Raw genomic sequence first — 19,812 nt, forward strand, 5'->3', positions numbered from 1 at the left:
TCTGCACCCCTTCATTCTTTCTTTCTTAAGTAATTTGTTTTATGAACATATTAGTTCTCAACCCATGCCCTCAACAGTTTGATATTGCTGTGCACTGCAGTGCTAAGCAATGCCCACTGGCAGGAGGCTGCTCCCAGTGATCATGGGGTGTCAGGTGGTGGAGCCTTGGAGCTGGGAAATCCAGCCTGTACCTGTGCAGGTGAAAGAAACCAGACTGGGGACACTGGGCATGCAAGATGGCAAGGCCTCAGCAGCCCAGAGAAGCTGAGCTGGTCATTTGGATGGCAATACCTCACTGCTGGAGGTCATCCCCTCGTGCTTTGAGTCTCACGCTATCCTCATCCCTGACAGGTTTGTGCATGGGCTCAGTAGCAGGATGGGGAAGTTTTGCCCGGGGTCCCATCCAAACCACATAGCCCTGTGACAGCCTGCCAAGGGTTCTCCTGGCTGTCTGCAGCATCAGAGACTGGCTAATAACTGAGTAATCATACAAGCTAATTACAGGGTTACTTTTGCCCACTACAGTAAAGTGCTACCTCATAATTACCTCATAAAGAGAATGGCAATCCTAATTATTAGGCTTTCATTAGGCTGACAGAGGCATATATGGCACTGCAAGGACTGTTCCTGTGACCTCTCAGTCCCCACCCACTCCTGCCCATGACAATCCTGGGGAAGCGCAGAGCAATTTCTCCCACTGAAAGCACAGGGTGAGTAATGCATCTCCATGTAGACTTCACCAAATGCCACATAGATTGGAGGATCAAGAGGAACCTGCCCTTGAGCATTCCTCAAACTTCAATGCCTGCTGCAATCCAACCTGCAGCCTGCTGCTGACACTCAGTCGTTGGCCACCCTAGCAGCTCATGCTTTGCAGTTTTAACATAACCATAAATTACACCATGTTTCATGTCTTCACATCCACATGGAAAATAATCATAGCGTGCTGCGTCTTTGTGCTTAAAATACTGCAGCAAACACAGGTGTTGTTCTCTCCAGCTTTCCCAAGCAGCCTTATCCCAGCATGCTGGGGAAGGGAGAGCTGTGTGGGGCTGTCTCAGGCTGCCTCTGCCTAAGTGCCAGGCACAGGTAACGTCTCTGGAGGCAGGAGGGCTTACAAGCCTAGCAGCTGTAAGTCTTGCTCCCGCTAATAATGAAGTGACAAAATACTGTGTTAAGAAAAAGCACTTCAGTGCTGTTTGTAAGGCAGCACAGAAGAGATATCAGGTTATTCCTATTCAGCAAATGCTGAACTCATGTTTAAGATGCTCCCTTTACAGGAAAGACACTTTTACAAGGTCTATCTCTGCTTTCTCCTGCAAGATATGACTCTAGCCAAAGACTTGAAGGCTTCAAATGTAAGCTGTGAGCTGAGGGAGTGCTGCTGCAGTCAGAGCTTGGGGTGTGAAGTTCCCAAATTCAGCTCTCAGTGGCTTCTCGGTCTGGAAAGACAATGGATTTTCCCATATTCCTTAATGCACCTCTTCAGGTGTGCACACAGGTCCCATTCATCCAAACAGGTAGCACTTCCCACCAGGAATGCCTTCAGTTTCAACTGGAAAAAACACACCAAAGTTCCCTGCAGAAGTGTATCCCAGCCCTCAGTCTGTAACAATGTGAATCCCACACCATCTCAACAGACGGGGCCAGACATGCAGAGGCACCTCTGCTTTCTGGGAGCTGGGCTGAGCACCTGAGATTAGAGGAGCCCCATGGTTTTGCACAGCATCCAAGCAGCTCTGGGGTCTATTTGCCACATGGCACTGAAAACAACCAAGTAAACCTGAAGCTGCTGCAGCACTGCCTTTGCCACTGTGCAGGTTGGAATGCTGAAAAAGAGGAATCAAAGTGATGAAGTGTAAAGGTCTGAGGACCAGGGAGAACTGAGATAAGGTATGTTCCCAAGGCAGCCCTGTAAGCCAGCACCCTGTGAGGTGACTGTGCTTCACTGACCCTGGCCCTCTGCACCTGGTCCCTATTCCTTCCTGCCCAAGGCCAGCCCTGCCCAACCCTGATGCTTCTGTGCTTGCTGTCTACTTGGAAGCAGCAAGGAACAGCTTACTCCATGTGTTTGAGGCCGTGACTGAGGAGCACCCTGACCTGAACACTTCATACTCTGGTACTCAGCATGCACAGATGTTACCTGAGTCAGCTTTCTTTTTCTTCCTTGTAATCAGTGCTATTTGACTGATTTGGACTCACCCCCCCCCACCCCTCCCCCACACATTTGGAAGAAGAGAGGCAGCATCACTCTCGTTGGAGCTCATGAATTTGCTTTCAGAAAGCTACCAGCATCCTTTTGAACATAGCCAGGTATGTTACCCAGCATAAAAAGGTATCATCGTGTAAGGGAGATGGAGAGTTGCCTGCCCATCACTCCAGCCCCTCTGCTTGGTGCAGGACCAACAGCAACCCGCCCAAGTGCTGCTCAGGTGTGATGCCCAAGTGCTGTCAGGAGCCTTGAAAGCCTGTTCCCCTTGTGCCACACTGAGACTTCTCTCAGCGCATTTAGAACATACCATCTGGAAGAGCTTTTTCCATTGTCCTTTACCTGGGGATGCAAGAAATCAGGAGCACAAAAACGGTGTGGGGACTTGGTATTTCTGCCAGGGGCTGGAGGTAGCACTGGGGAGATCAGCAGGCATCCAGCTGCCCCAGGGAACAGGACAGGGCAGGGCCAGAGGGCGTTGTGGAAGGAAGCAGTGGTTTTCAGCAGCAGCAGGAGGGGAAATCCAGCAAGACAGCTGCCTCTTCAGTGCTGGAGCTTCCCAGGGGCCACATCACCTTGCTGAAAAAGGAGCTCATGTGCTGGAATAGTAAAGAATTGACTGTGGGGTTATTTAGTCACTGGCCACAAGCTGGTGGTGGAGTTATGAGCATGAACATGGTAATTCCCCAGTACTAACAGCACAGTGCCTGGAGCACTGGCTGTCTTTGCTCCCACACACCTCATTCCCTCTCATCCCCAGCAGTGTGGTGGTACAGGGGACATGCAGTTGGTGGCCTCTGAAAGGCAGCCCCAGCCAGCCAGAAACCCTGTGCTGAGCTTCCCTCACCACGGCAGGGGTAATGTCAGCCTCTCCTCAGCCTGCACCCAGCCCAGCTCCAGCCCAGGGACAGGGATGCCCTGCTCTGGCAGCCTGCAGAAAGAGGGGCTGTGCTCTGGGGACATGCCTGGGGAATGTCTGAGGAGATGGACCATGGGCTGGTGGGAACAGCCTGAGGCTTTTTGAATCAGTTATTCCTATCCAACTGGGAGCAATCTTGGACATTACTTCAGGGCACCACATGATTTAGAGGAGAAGCTGTCCTCAGGAGTAATCATTTTGCACATTTTAACACAGAAAGAAGAGCAGGCTCTCACCCTGTGCCACAAGAAGGTGGATGGCAGGAGACCCAAGAGATGTAAGCTTCCCCTGGGCAGAGGTGCCATGCTACCAGGAAAATGAAGTGAGTTTAAAAGCCTGGTGACATCCTTCCTTTCTCCATGAAGGTTACAGGACATGGTTGTTTGGAGATCAACAAAAGGAGATCAGCATTTACAGACAAACTTTCCTGTTCTCTGTTACCTTCTTTCTAAAACCTCTAAAGGGTGTGAAGCAACAGGAAGGAAGCTAGAGGAGCAGTAAAGGCGGTGAGATCTGTGTACCATTGATTTGTTACTCACAGAACAGGGATGACAATCAACTCTTAAAAAAGTGGAGGTTGAAGGAGAGCTCAAGAAAGGAGCAATCAGCTTTTTTTTCATAAAAAAATAGGTGTCTCTGGATTGCTATGGTCACCTGCATGCAAGACATCACAGGGCAACAAGTTAGGAGAGACAGCTTTCTTAAATTCCCCTTTTTGTTATACACCCTAAATGTGGCTTTCCACCCCATGTTGTTTTGAGGTGACAAGCTGCCCAGGTCTGCAGGGAGGATTCTGCCGCCGCTGGGAGAAAAGTCCTCTCAGGATACAGGCTTGTAACCATCAGCTTGAATTCAGCCTGTCAAATACACATAGGTTGGATTCAAGCTGGAGTAAGTTTTACAGGTGAAATAAGAGAGGTGTCCAGACCCACACAGCTTGAGCTTCAGGGGAAGCAGAGCCCATCCTCCCACATTCAGTCCTGAGATACAGTGAAGCGGAAACGAGCAGCAAATTTTGGACATGAATCAGATGTTTACAGAAACATATGCAATTTGTGAGATCCCAGCTTCCGGATCAAGGCCCCTGTAAATTATAGTTCTGCTTTTCAAAAGACAAGGTAGGGAGTGTTAATTAGCCAAAAAGTTCTTGCACCAGTCTTTTGTAAATGGTGTTACAGGGCTTAAATTTTCCATTCAGCTCTCCAGGCAAGCTCTTGCAGATAGGATCCCATTCCCTTCTGGACTGTTACTGGATTTCAGAGAAATGTTTCAAACCTTGTTGCTGTCAGAGAAACTAATGACTAGACAAGTCTACCTGGCAGGGTCTGTCATATAGCACATGAAGCACTCCAGCCTCGGTCCTGCAGAGAGAAAAAAGCACATGAAGATTCCCACAGAAGTCAGTGTAAGGAGCCAGTAACCTCTGGATCGGGCCACCAACAATGTACAAAGGAGCAGCCATCAAGTGGCAAATACTGCCATCTCTGGATATGGTTCTTCAGAGTGATGAATTGGTGAGTAATGGTCAGTTCACAGCCTCTACACCTCTGCTCTGTGACACTGGAATTCACTGAAAACATTTTAAGTTTCTCCAACATGTGCCTCATCCTCCTTGTTTACAGAAATTAGTGAGGCATTTAATTAAAAAGAAAATAACGAAAAAAAACCCACCCAAACTTATTATTAAAATAAGGAAAACATGACAAAGCAAGATATAGCAGTGGTAAAAACAAATACACCTTGCCTAGCAGAACAGCTATCCTGTTATCTCATCCACATGGCACAGGTAGGGGAAATTATAAGTAGCAGCAGCAGTAGTGCCCAGGAGTTGCATCCTGGCACCAGTGCCTCTGGCCACCTCCTTTTGGGTCCCAGTGGTTGATAGTGACATAGAGGGCAGGGAGGGCACAGCTAGAAAATCCCTGTCAGCCCTCTGCTCCCTGATCAGGCAGGGCAGGCTCCAGGCCGAATGCTCATGGGGGATGCAGCAGGCAGGCTACCACCAACCTGATCAGGCTCGTGTGAGAAACACAGATTTGCCTGGGGCAATAGCTCAAGGCACCTGGGGAGAGATGGAGAAGGTAACTGTTTTTAACTGGTTGACCTGACGCTTGATATAATGGTACATAAATGTAGCCTTGGGTGTGATCATCCCTGTTCACAGCTGGGAGAAAGCCTTTGTACCACTACTATGATAGTGGACTCAAGAATTGTAGGAGGGGAGCCAGCAGCGCCAGGAGAGCCTGTGTGGTCTGGCTCTCACACCAAAGCTGGGAACAGAGGTTACCAACTATTCATTTATTTTGGGACAGCTTTGTTAAGGGTGCAACTAAGTTCATGGGCAATAGTGAAGGAAACAGCCTAAGCACCATTCTGTTGCTTTATGTATTTTTTCAAAGATGTTGAAAGACATGGATGTACATAAGCACTTAATTGCAAGACCCTCATGATAAGGGACAGACAGATCCAGACCCAGCCCGGTATCTTTGAGTGGTTCCCACTTCATTTTGAGTTTCAGACTAGCACACTTCACTGGCAGCTTGAAGAGCACATTAGTCACAATTGATGGTTCAGCTGATGGACAGCAATTCGGGAGCTCTGGTAACCTGAAATGTGTTACCTTGTGTAGAGTCAAGCCAAGCTCAGCATATGGGATGGAATTCAAGAAATAATTAAGAATTTTTTTATGATGAGAATAGCAAAACACTAGAACAGTTGTGCAGAGAAGTAATGGATTCCCCACCCTTTTAAATATTCAAGGTCAGCTCAGAGTTCTGAGAAACCTCATGTACTTGAAGATGTTCCTGTCTGTGGCAGCAGGGTTAGACAAGATGATTATAAGAGGTTCCTTCTAACACAACTTCTATGATTCTATTCTACAATTCTGACTTGCTAACTTGACTGCCTCAAATCCTGTGTCCCTAGCCTTAGATCTGTATTTAGTCCAGGTAATCATTCCTGGCTCCTCAACCAAGCCAAACTTCATCTCCACCACCTATGTGAAGGTCATAAGGAGGTAGGTGTGACACACACTGGTTTTCAGTCTGGGAATCATCCCCAGGTGGAGATTTGAGGAACAATCCTGTTGATGAGCAGTACATGGAGGCAGCATGTGCTCCAGCACCTTGATGAGGAATGGCACATTCTGCAGGTGAAGGACTGGGACACAGGAAACTGTGCCAGGTTCTTCAGAGCTGGTGGTTCATGTTCTGCAACCGCAACCTGGGCAGAAACTTCTGTGCCAGCAGAGAGTGGGGCAGCAACCAAGGGGTTTCAAATGATCCAAGCAAACAACGAGAGATCTGTCAGGAGGCTGAGCAAGAAATAATACAATAATTTAAAAAAACAAAACAAAACAAAACAAAACAAAACAAAACAAAACAAAAAAAAAAAAAAACAAAAAAAAAAAAAACAAGGAAAAAAAAAAAACAAAAAAAAAAACAAAACAAAAATAACACTCAGAGAACAGGAAACTCTCGGATGGGGCTCTTGCTCTGACCATCTTGCAAAAGGGGAAAAGGGGGATGAAGAGAAGCAATCTGCAGATCCATGTGGTGTGAGCAGTGCAACAGGGGAAAGGGGAGCTGCAGAGTGCTCCACCAGCAGCAGGCCTGGCAGTGAGATGAGCAAGGGGGTTCACAGACACACACAGGCAGCTAGGTTCAGCTGGGTTCACTTCTCCCCATGGCTCTTCAGCTGGCATCAAGCACTTCCTGCAGGTTGATCAGAGGTGCTTGGAGAGGGCCAAATCTGTGCCCTGCCTGCACAGTGTGCTGGCAGCCTGTTGTTAGCCAGAACTCAGCATTTCAAGGCCATCGCCTTCCCCCTGTTTTCCTCCCCCATGGCACAGTCTCAAGACAGCAGTGTGGAAGGGCACGGGGTGCTGGCTGCTCGGACTTGCTCTGTTTAATGGCAAACTCTTTCCTTCAGGGAAGGGAGTTGCACAACTGGTTGTGTATTCCTGCCTGCTGCAGTTTCACACCATACAACCCTGCTTTCTGATAAGACAAGCAATACATGTCAGGGCCCCTGTTTACTCCCTGGCAGTGGGAATTAGTAGTACATTCTGGCTATAAAAAATACTGACTTTTATGTGGACCCAGCAATAAGAACAATGATGGTAAGGGGATAGGCAGGAAAATTAAAGAGCCAGGTACAGGTAACTGGACATCAGGTAAAGCATTGAGGCAAACTCCTTTCCAAGGGGAAAAAATGCAGAGAATGAAGCCTTTAACTTTGGCGCTCCAGTCCCAAACAGCCACCGTTTGGCTACAGGTCCTTCTGGAGCAGAATACAGGATTGTTTCCAGTCTCAAAATGACAGAATTACTCAGAAAGTGAGAATAAAGAGCCAAAGGAAGCCAGCCCTGTTTTTCTGTTCCACATTCCTGTAGCCCAAGGGCAGCTGTGGATTCTTCATAGAATTACAGAATGGACAGGGTTGGAAGGGACCACTGGAGATCATCTAGTTCCACCTCTGCACAAGCTGGGTCTCCAGAGCACATTACTCAGGACTGTGTCCAGCTAGCTTTTAAATCAGTCCAGGAGATTCCACAGCCCCTCTGGGCAGTCTGTTCCTGTGCTTTGTCATCCTCACAGTAAAGAAATTCCTCCTCATGTTCAGACAAAACTTGCTGTGCACCAGTTTCTTCCGGCTGCCTCTTGTCCTATCGTTTGGCACCATCAGGAAGAGCCTGGCTCCATCCCCTTGACACCCTCCCTTCAGACACTTAAAGACATTGATGAGGTCCCCCTCAGTCTTTCCTTCTCCAGACTAAACATGCCTGGCTCCTTCAGCCCTTCCTCAAAACTGAGGTGCTCCAAACCCCTAATCAATTGGTCTAGATGATCTCCAGAGGCCACTTCCAACCCTAACCAACCCTTTGATTCTGTGAATCATCTCCATTTCCTTCTGCTGGACCCTCTCCAGTATTTCCTTGTCATTCTTGAACTGGAAATCTCAGAACTGGACACAGAACTCCAGGTGAAGCCACATCAGGGCTGAGCAGAGGGACAGGATCACTTCCCCCAACTTCTTGGCACCCTATCCTAATGCACTCCAGGATAGCTTTGGTCTTATTGGCCACAAGGGCACTGCTGGTTCACGAGCAGCTCGTTGTCCACCAGGATCCCCAAGGCAAAGACTTCCTCCTGGATTTGGGAAATTTTTGATAATAATCTGGCAACATCTTGTCTGTGCCCTGGGGAAGAAATTGAAGCTGTTAAGTCTGAGCTGTCCAGCCAGCTCTTATGAAGATAGAGGGGGAATTGCTTTTGTGAAAAACAGCTGAATAGGTGACAACTTGTTTTTGAAGACCAGTAACCTGGCTGCAGTGGTACTATTTCAGGAAGCAGAGGTTGTTGTTAACCTCCTTTTCACTCCAGGGAAGCTGTGATGCTGCCATGTGAAGCTGGCTGTAACACTAAGGAGCACAGGGACTGCTAACAACCCCCAGCATGAACCCCACAGGGCAGTGATGTCAGAAAAGACATAGAGGAGTTAGAACTCCCCCATCCCTCCCTGCCGAGCTATGCTAGCTGGCATCAGTCCCCTTGGGCTTTGTTCTTTGCCGTCATGAGATGGAAGACGATTTTGGATCACTGTGCTCACTGTTTGCTGCAGATCCCTTGAGAGTCTGCCAATGTGCTGTACTGATACCTGCTTATTCATGCCCATGCAGCATGTACCACAGGCAGAGAGCACAAAAACATCAGCAGCAGAGCTGAAAGGTGCAGCTGGATGAAACAGACTTGTCCTTACAGAGAAAAATACCTGGAAAAAACCCTAGCCAATTAGAAAAAACACTCTACATCCCTGAGTAAGTCAGATCCTTGTGATGATCAAAGACCTGTTGTGTGGCTTTGCATTTCTGCTGCTCCGAATCCAAGTGCACATTCATGAAAACTTTCACACTCAAGATCACTGAAGTACCTGAACATCCCTGCTCTCAGCACTGGTATCTGACCTGTTGAGGGTCTTCACCTCACACCTCACATGCAATAGGCACCATCTAGGCTGAGAGCAGCAGAAATGGCAGCACCAGATTCCCACTAGGTGAAGATCTGCACTGGGATGCTCATCTATCCCCTCTGGTGCTGCATGCCCAGCTTAGTGCCATGTTTGGCAAAAGTACTGCCTGCCTCTGTGCCACAAAGCACATTGCTCATCTCAGCCTCTGGCACCCTGCAACAGCCAGAGGCAGTTGCTACTTTTCTGAGCTCTGGATTTATTTTCAGTCTGCATTTCATAAAGGCAAGAGACAAGTATAATCCCAAGACTTGACTGCCTGTTTTTTCCCCTGTATCCCTAGGTAAACTTAATCAAATTTGGCCAAGATGCTTCAAATACAGTGAAGTTCTAATAAATTTACTGAAAATTGGTAGCTGGGCATAGAAGAAAGAGACAGCAGCAGCCCTGCCTATGGAAGGGAGGCTGAGCTCACCTGGTAGGAGCTTGGTCTGGTGGCTACTCAGCACACACCCCAGCCACCCCTCAGCACATGGGCTCAGCTGGGGTGGCCAGGCCCTCATCTGCCTCTGGCCCAGCAGCAGCATCACTGGCAGTGAGATTTCACAGGCAAGGCAACAGGCAACTTGCAGTATATAAAAAGACCATTCTTTTTTTTTTTCTACATTTATATATTTCTTTGGGTTGCTTTTTCAGTGACATTTTTAGTAGCTGTTTCTACTCAATTTTCTTTTCATTTTGGTTTTCACTGTGCTCATTCTACTGTAGTTAAGAATCACCAGCCTTTTAATGGTTCATCTTTCATCTTAAGCTGGCGTGTTTCAAGTATTGCTTTGTCCACAGGCCTTTGCCACATCCTCAGTGGATCCTCAGCTAATATCCTGTGCTTATTCAGAGGGTCCTGTCACTTGTACAGACAGAGCAAGTGCAGATCAGGGGGGAAGGCTACATGTGCATGTAGTAGGAACCAGGATGGAAGGGTTTGCCTCAGAGCAACTCAGGATGCTCCCCAGACAATGCAGGCCAAGCAAAGAGAGTATCAGAGGTGTTTCTGAAGCCATTTTGAGTGGTCTGTAGTGCTGGGCTAGATGCAATTCCTTCCATGCTCCCTTTCTTCCAGCCCCCTTTTGGATGGGTTATACATAGCCCTAGTGCCATGCTTAGCCCTCCCCTTCTCCTCCCAGTCATCAGCTCATCGTGTGTTGCACGTAGGTAAAACCTTACAAAAGGAAGGCCTTGTAAAATCATGGCTTAGGCCTGTTAACTTTGGCTGAGTAGGAAAGGACTGTGGGAAAGAGACTCAGCTGAATTAAAGGTAAAAAAAAAAAGTTACATAACCATTGCATGTTCACATCATGGTGTACAGCGGTTGGTTGAATTATGTTGATGATTTAAAACTATGCAAACTGATAAAGGCCTAACTGCTTTAAAAGGCCTGTTTTTTGCAGTGAAGTGGCTCTCCTTTGCACCTGCCTGGGGACTCTGCATTACTACAGACCCTCCCTCACAACTGTGGAGCAGAGCTCATGCTGCAACATACAACACCCTTGGCACCCAGTCTTGGCCAAGGTGGAGCAAGGCTGATACTGCAATGATGGCTGGTAACTCACTTCTCTGGGCCCAGTCAGCAGTGCCTGCCTCGCTTACTACATCCATCAAATGCACCAGCCTGGGAGAAGAAGCCCTCACCAGGCATTCATCACGAGGCTCTCCAGCAAGCTTGCATGGAAACAACACTCCATCATAACTAAGGATTTGGGATTTCTCACTAGACCACCTATAAGCTGGGCAGTTGCATGCAACATATGCATGGACTCTGAGGTATGGATGCCTAGAGCAGGATGAACATTTCTAGAAGCAGAAAAGCACCAAAATATTCAGATGCCTCTAAACCACCCACAAGAAAGCAGCATATGCCACAGGCACAGCAGCCAATGCTTTTGCTCTGCTCCTCTGCACGGATGGCTGAAACTCAAGCAGTCCCAGTTCAACACATGCTTCAAACTAACAGCCCAATTTCTTCAGCACCTCAGTCAAAGGCAGTGAGTTGTCATCTTTCCTAGGAAGGGTGGGGGATTTGTATATTGTCGTGGTGTCCACCGTGCGCGTGGAAGCGCAGGCTCACGGGCTAGTTCAGTCCCACACCGCGGCACACGCACTTTTAGGTAGGAGTCACTAGTTCGACTGGCTCCCTCCTCCCTGTGGGATCTTGGTTCCCCACACCCTGCGACGAACTTGATGGTAGTCACGACCACGGTGACGGACAGAAAGGCAACTCTCTGAGTAGGGTTAACAGGGTTTTATTGAGGGGGAGACCAAACGGGAGCTCCACACCTGACCACTGCTACTCAGGAGAGACCCTGAACAGTGGTTGTGCAGTAACTTTTAAACGGGGGAGGATCGAGAGGTGGTAACAACAGATTAACTAACCAGGCTAACTCAGGATGGAACTAGGGGTGTGAACATTCAACAGGAGAACCACCGGGCACCAGCCTATCACTTGACACCCTCTCTGGAACTTTCCAGAATCTGGGGAAGGGTCCCGAAGTGACAGACAGGGTGCCCACAGAGAGAGAGAGGGGATTGACAGCAATCTATAACAAACATAAGGGGTAAGAACCATTGGGAAGAACGGGGGTACAGGGAACAAACCATTTTTCAAAACTTCTTATTAAAAACTGTAAATTAATTATATAAAACACTTAAAACCTAATAGAATAACTTTTGCATCACCACAGTATATCATTACATCTTTTGCTAATTTTTGCTTTACCTGGCATTTTGTTATCTGCCCCTTCAGGTTGCAGGTAACTGGACAGGTTTGACTCTCTTGCACCACAGGAAGCAGAGTCACTCTCAGCTGGAAGGAGAACAGTTGTTGAGGGGCCAAGGACCACCTCCAGATGGGTCCTTTGGCTTTGTGGTTATCTTGGTTGGCAGGAGAGCTCCTGCTCCACTTCCAGCCCAGTGCTCCTCTTCCTCTGCTCACTGACTTTCCCTCTTTGCAGACTCATACAAAGCCCAAGGGGAAAGGTACAAACCTGTTGAGAGGGATGGAGGCAGTTCTGGGAGTCTAAATTGATGACCTTACATGACAAAAAAAATTAATTTTGTTTTATCTAACACTGATAACGTGGCAGTAGTGAGAGGAATTTGGGTCTTCAGAGAGACCCAGGTGCTAAGCCAGAGACACACCATCTATTTTCCCCAGCTGGGCCCTGCCCTTTTATGAGGACAAAGGGGACACAAGCCAAACATGTTAGACATTTAATCCTGCCCTAGGCACCTCTCATAGGTCTTAGTGAAATCTCCCTTGGTCTGGACAGTCATTGAAATCCTCTTCCCAGTCCCAGGATCTGAAGCCCCTTGTGACATATCATCTGTCTTCAGTTCTTTCACCAATACTCATCCCTTATATCACTATCCTTCCCTTCTGCTCTCCCCCTTTTTCAGGCAAAACAGGGTGACCAAAAACTAGTGTTAATTATTCTTCCAGAATTGTGCTGCAAATGACATAATTCCACAGGAGGACATTTAGCATTTTATCAGCCCTGGAAGAGTTTCCCTTTGTCTGTGGGCCACACACCTTGCTGCTTTGTTGTGTCAGCTCTGACTCTGGGAGCAGATCTAAATCACTAAAACATCCCAAATTAACTCAGTGCAAAAAATAAAAACCAACCCGCAACCAACCAGCCCTTAAAAGGGAAGTAGTCAGGACATGGCTGAAGAATGGGAGAAAGCCCTGAGGACAAGGGAAGAAGGGAGCAGGAAAGGGGAATGGTCCTTCTCTCAGTGGCAACGAGTCCCTGGGTATGTGCAGCAGATGATGGAACCACAGTCAGTCAGTGCCCTCTAAAGGATGGCCAGACAGGGCCATGCTTCCAGTCTGCAAAAACACCAGGTCTGGCCACAATGGGTCACAAAGCACTTGCAAGCCCAAGTACTTTGGAAGCCAGAGACACCACAAATCATTCTTCAACAGAACGGTTATCACAGTATGTAACAACAGCAGCACCTTGCTCCCCACCTCACACAGGTAAGAGCCATTATTACAGGGCAGTGGCTGATGGCCAGTCCCACCCCTTTGTGCCAAAAGAACTTTGCTGTGGTGTCAGAAGTGGAGAGGGGAACAGGGTCAGCTCTGGCCACAAAACCTATGTCATGCTATGGGCAAGCGGTCTGGCCCACAGTTTGGCAACACAATAAACTGAGCTGCAATGTCCTAAAATTGGGTTAAAGGCAGAAGCGTTTACTGAAATAAACTCCTCACAGTGGAACATATTTGTTTAACTTATATGAGCAGGGGCTTTATGCAGGTTCTGTCATCTGTGCCTTGGTCAGAGTTTCATGGCACTCCCTATGTAGAATCTTAGGGCATCCTGAATTGGAAGGGACCCACAAAAATCAATGAGTACAACCCTTGGCCCTGCACAGGACCTTGGAAATTTTATCATCTGTTTCTTTTTGTTCTCCATCTGCCCCTTTATCCTCCGTGTCACCAGCTCCCCTCAATCACAGATCCTTTCAATCCTGTTTCCAAGTTCTCTCTACTATTTGCAGGTCTCTTCCTGCCTCAGATCTCAGGTCATGTGTCCAACTCCAAAACATGCTTGTCCAGATCCTCCTGCCACTAATGCAAAGTCACACTGGAAATGGGAGCACAGCACAGAAATTGTGCTGGCAGAGGGAGAAGGGAGCCTGGCAAACAGATTTGCAAGATCCTTGGGTGGCTCCAGGTGGAGCCAGTATGTATGGACCAACGTGACCTGTGAGAGCTCAATCAAGCCAGCAGAGAGTCAACAAATTCTCATCCAAGTATATGTCTCCATATCCTGCACCCTCCTTCCTCAGCATGCATCCTTCCCATGCCACGCTGCCCCTGCAGACTCACCCCAGTGCTCAGCATCAGGCTGCAGGAAACAAACAGCCCAGCCCTGCCACCCACTCTGCCTCTCTGCCCTCCCTCAGTTTCACACAGGCCTGTGAATCACATTCTACTTCAGTTTCATTTTGACTTTTCCTCTCTGTACTTGGTTTTCAGATGGTCCCTGCAGTTTTCTTTGGCTCACCATGTGAGTTGAGATAACTAATCACAGGCCGGCAGGGCCTGTAGGGCTGCTCTAGAGGAGCTGCAGGCTGGCATCTCAGACCAGCAGGATTGCAGCACTGGAGATTACAAGCTACTGAATCAAAGGTGGCAGGATCATAATAAAATGGTCAAAGAGCCTAGACTGAGACCTGTGAGAAAATTTCAGAGCAAAGCAGTTTCCATGGAACACAGAAATTTGTCCTATATATAGGTAAGCTCAAGTCACAGTGAACAGCTAAAGGACTTTATCTGTTGAAACTGACCAAAGCACCCTTTGCTATTTGGTCCTTCTGATTCTCCTGGTAATTGAATGACCCGCAACTGGTCCAGTGAAAGTTCCATTTTTTCTCTGAAGCAACACACACTCCTACAGTACTACCATCAGCCTTTTGTAAAGGGAATAGCCACACAAAATCCCCACAACACGAAAGGTCTGGCACTTCATCATGCATAAGGTGTGCACACAGTACAGCAGTAGCAGCTTCCTCTGGAACAGGGAATCACAGATTGGCACAGGAATCACTATCTAGTACGCATGCTAATTCAGCAGTGCCCATCTGAGGCAGATTATCTGTTCATGCCAGGTCACTCCAGTCTGACCCACTGCCTGAGCCAGCACCACAGACCAGAACACTTTTCAGTGCCCCCCCTGGAAGAGCAGCATGGCTCTCTTGGAAAAAAAGTACCTTAAAGAGAAAAGAAAAAAAAAAAAAAAAAAAAATAATAAAAGAAAAATAATATTCTGCAGTTTCACTGGGGATAGAATGAGAAGGAACTGCAAAAATGGAAACTTGGGTCAGACATTAGAAAAATATTTTGCAAATTAAGGAGAGTAAGGCCCCAGAATAGACTGCCTTAGAGATGAAAGAACTGCCATTCTTGGAGGACTTATATGAAAAAGCTTGAAAGATCTCAATTGGGATGACACACTGTTCTCACTTGGGGAGAGAATGGAATGGGATACTTACCAGGCTTTCTTCCTATTTCTTCCCTAGACAATCCCGTCCACGCCCTCCCCAAAATTCTGCACCTTTAACAGTCTACAATCTAGGTGCTTGCATAGAAATATGGCAGTAACTTTGTCTCCCCAAGTACACAGCACTCAACAGTCATGGTGTGGCACTTCGAGGACACTCAGGAACAGCAGCATGATACTCATATGTTTTTGATTAGACTACTTCAGCTCTTCAGGAAGAAATACTGCAGATACTGGTGAAAGGAGCAAGCCTCAGAGTTAACCAGCTCTGACTGTAGCTAATAAAGGGCAGAGGGAAATAAGATTCTGTTTTTCACAATGTCTTGATTTGGTGGTCTCTTAGTGAGGGGGGCGGATTGTATCAGGCAGAGTGAAATGGAGCAGAAGATGTGGCTGAGAGGAGGTGGCTGTATTAGGGGCAGGGATGGAGCAGTACAGAGTTCACTCACTCTTGGGAAGAAGGGGTGAGAGAGAACTGTCAGAAGACCCAGAGCAGCTGAACCTGTCCTCAGTGCAGTCAGTGACAGCTGGGCATGGACTTGCCCTGCTCCTGCATCTCACTGTCCCTCTCCTCCAGAGCCTTCACAGAACAGCTCCTTGCTCAGCCCCAGCTCTAGTACCTCCTCCTCTGCCCATCCATCTTTCCAACCCTGATAGTACCTCCCAAAGCTCAGTAATTAACCAGCTCTTAAAGTGAAGAGAGGGAGACAAAGTATACTTGAGGCAATATTCCTGACAAGACTTGGGTTCAGTACATTCCTATTTCCTCAGCCGCACTTGGTATTGGGGAAAACAATCCCACTGCACAAACCTGTTGCTCTGTTTGCTTCAGGCACATTACAAAGTAATTAACCATTACCTTTCCCATGTCATGGCAGCCTGAGAATGACACTTCTTTCCCTGTTCTGTTACCAAAATTATTTCTTCTTCACAAGTTCAGTAAACAGACATATGGTTCTTTGTACGAATGAAGAATAGTCCCAAAAACAAGAGAGCAAAATTGCTTCTGCCCACATTCAAGAAGACTCAAAATACAGAGCTCTGAGGTCTTGACATATCTTTTTCTCCTACATGTTTTTTTTAAAACAAATTACTCAGAACTTGGGTTTGGCTGGGCTCAAAAGATTATCTAGCACTGAAAAGACTATCAGGACTAAGTAGGCTACCAAAAGCAAACAGTGTTATCGGTCAGGCACTTAGTTTAAAGAAACTGGCACTCCCCTTCAAGAGGTACGTGTTCTTCCTTATCTCTTTAACACAGACCATCAAGGTTTTAGCTTTCACAGTGCCACTTTAGCATATGGCAGTGGCTTGTAGCTGAACAGAAAAGGAAAATGCTGAGATGTGAAAATGATTGAGCAGTTCCTGAACTCAGAAGCAGTGTGCGTATCCTAAACAATAAGACTTTAACTATCAGCTGTATTAATTAAAAAAAAAAACTTCAATATTAGCACTTTACAGATACTATTTAAAAATGCTTCCTGTGGCTAACTATAAAGCTGGGTAAACAATAAAACCTTTTTTACTATCAGGCTGTGTTAATTAAAAGAAAATATTCAATACTGGCACTTTACAAATACTATTTAAAAATGCTTCCTGTGGCTAACATAAAGCTGGGTTTGCATAATGTCCAACAGTTTAGTGCAATCCATCATGTATTAAAAAGTCATAATTTCTAGGCACGAGAAAAAATTTATTGAAGTCTGAATGAATTTCAATAACTTCCCTATTTCCATGATAGCCTTGAATAAAAATCAATTGCATTCACAAATCATAATACCAGTGGAACAAAAGAAAAATCTTGTATCTGCTTAGAAGTTTTAGTTACAAAGGATCTTCATTTAATCTTGGTAACACTTATGCTTAGTGAAATAATGTATCTGTGAACTCTGAAATATTTCTCAATGCTGTCAGTGAAAAACACTGTGTACACTTTACTTATTTCCTATTTGTTAGTTCAATGAACATTGAGCTGAAAGGAGGCAACACATCCAGGTAACTTATCTGGATTGCAAAAATACTTAAAAGATTTATAATTAAAGAATTATTGCCCCTCATTCAATTCCTGTTTGACTGCAATTCCCTGAAGCGGACAAGGAAACACTGAGTTACATATTCTAGCTAAATCTCAAACCTGGGATTTCAAAGAAGTAGTTTCTGCTAAGAAGGCCAACTTCCAGGCCCAGCCACCCACACGTAACACCTGCAAGGACACGACACACACCAGGTCTGGGCAATAAGCACAGCTGACGACACAGGCTCTCTACAGCAACTTTTATCAGACAGCATGTAGAACCTGAGAGCAGCAAGGCTAAAACAGATCTTGGAGAGACTCAGATGAAAAAATCAGGTAATACTCGACAAGGGCTCTCCTGCCAGGAGCCTCCCAGACCCCAAATCTCACTCAGGGCTCCAGACTGCAGTTCGGGTGGGCAATCAGGAGAAGCAAGCCCACAAACATGCTGATCCTTTGCAAGGTTTAATCCAAAATCACTAAGAGAATTTTGCAGCCCCAGAATCTAAGGTTTAATGCAAATTCTGTGCCTGAAGCATGAAAGTCTTCTTTCCTGTTGCCTTAAAACACTTAAGCCACGTCTTGAAAAGTCAGTTTGTTAGAGGAGGAGGAGGAGAAGATACTTGTTTTGGGCACCATCGGAGGGGCTATACCTACCTCCTGCTGTGACAAGGCTTTTATCTTAAGTCCCATTTGCTGCTTTGAGGAGGGCAGTGGGAAGGGAATAGACAGCAAAACTCCCACTAAGTTAGGTCCTTGTTTCAGGTCAAAGCCATAGGAGTGCAATCTATGAGGACAAGACTCAAGAATATATTGTTTTGCTGAAAGAACATACACTAGACAAGTTTACTTGGAAAGCTACAGTGCTTTTAAACAATAATTTGAACTCTTCTGGATATCCATATAAGGCTGAGAGTGCATTTTTACTGCCTTAATCGCATTTAGTGTTAAAAAACCCTGAAATCATACCATGTTAAGAGACAAGATCTCCAAAAAGTCCCTGTCTGTGCTGAATAAAACTTGCAAATTTGATTCCTTAAATTGGGTAAAACAGAAATAACTTACCATGCTCTAGGCTCTATCTTGCCATTGTCTGGGAGTGCCAAGGGTAGAAACAGAGCAACTGAACTCACAAGAAAGAGTAGAAACATGCCAAGGGAACAAAAACCATGTAATAATATGACCAAGTGCCAATGACAAAAAAGTGTGAAAGAGGAAGCAGGTATGAAAAAGGACAGTTTGGGGAAAGAAGACATGGTGAAGAACAGAACCATGTAAGGAAAGGAGAGACCAGAAACAGTACATAGTACATCCAAGGGAGGGCATTATAACCAGTATTTAAAGGAGAGAAATTTTATTTTTCTCTAAAAATCATCGTCTAAATTTTATCAAACACATCAAACCTCACTATAAGACACTGCTGATGCTGGCCACCTGCTGTACTCAGCTGACAGAAGCCACCACTGCCACCTCAGGAAGTGTTCATTTGTCAGCTGCTTCAGATTCCAGTTGGTACCTCAGTTTAAAGCCAGGCCAGGGTGGGGGCTGAACAAAGACATCACACTTGGTAATGGAACAGATGGGGAGATGCCAGCTCTGCTGCGCGCTTGGTCACCTACAACAAGAGGCAGTGAAACTGCAGCAGCTGCTGAGTGCAAGTGGAATCTTCAAACTTGACAGTAAAATTCCACAAGTACTCCCCCCTATGGCTCCACTTAAACCCATAATGGCAAATACAAGTCAAAGAGAAATAAAATATCATACAAAATATAAAACAAGAAAACAAAACAAGATGTAAAAGTGCAGACCGTTCTTTTTCTTTATGTTGAAACTGTGTAAAGAACAGTAAAAAAACAATAAGACAAACTACACTACATATAAAAGAGCAATTACCTCCAAGACTTCTGCAAATCCATTATCTGGCTTCCTGCTTTACACCTGCACTAATGTTAAGGGTTTAGGACAGGTGTTTGTACATTTGTTAAGCAGCACTTTGTGGCACGGTGTGATTGACATGGTGATGTTCAGTCAAAGGTTGGAGTCGGTGATCCCACAGGCCTTTTGCAACCTAATTCGTTCTGTGATTCTGTGTGCGATTCTCCCTGAGAAATTCTCTACACGGCACAGGTCGCGACACTGAGCTGGCAAGTTTCCAAAGGCACGTTTGGAACGCGGCCTTACACCACCTCCCCAAACCGCCCGGGATGACGGTGGTCTCCTCACCCACCCACAGAGCTGCAAAAAGATCCCGGTCAACTCCCAACGCCCTTCAACCTACAGCCCGAACTTCTTCGGCACAGAACACAGCGGTACAACACGCCGAACCCAAGGAACGAGCAGAGCAGAGCCTAAACGCAAACGCCGGGTTATTCCCGGCCTAGTGACAACATTCCTCCGGGACCCGTACCACCTGCAAACTCCGCCGCCGCCTCCCCGCGCACGCGCCGAGCGGCCGGCCCGGCCCCGCCCCCTTCCCACCCCGAGCGCGCGCCCCGCCCCCGGCCAGCGGCGGGGCGGGGCGCGCGAAGCTCGCGAGGGAGCCGCTAACCCCCGCCCCGTGCCGGCCGTTGGTCCGCGCGGCGCGCACGCGCCCTTCCACGCGCCCGCCCTCCCCCAACGGCGCACATGTGCGCTCACT

At 46.9% G+C, this 19,812-nt stretch overlaps 1 long non-coding RNA gene across 1 annotated transcript; it reads right to left on the reverse strand.

Moving 5' to 3' along the window:
- Positions 1 to 5,609: 5,609 nt before the first annotated feature.
- On the reverse strand, positions 5,610 to 19,596 carry LOC120763375 (uncharacterized). Its single transcript, XR_005704085.2, has 4 exons — positions 19,068 to 19,596; positions 18,578 to 18,789; positions 11,869 to 12,136; positions 5,610 to 6,441 (listed from the first exon to the last, which is right to left on the reverse strand). It is a non-coding gene; the product is annotated as an uncharacterized LOC120763375 (long non-coding RNA).
- Positions 19,597 to 19,812: the final 216 nt, after the last annotated feature.

This window comes from Hirundo rustica, chromosome 1 (genome assembly GCF_015227805.2).
Source record: "Hirundo rustica isolate bHirRus1 chromosome 1, bHirRus1.pri.v3, whole genome shotgun sequence".
NCBI lineage: Eukaryota > Metazoa > Chordata > Aves > Passeriformes > Hirundinidae > Hirundo > Hirundo rustica.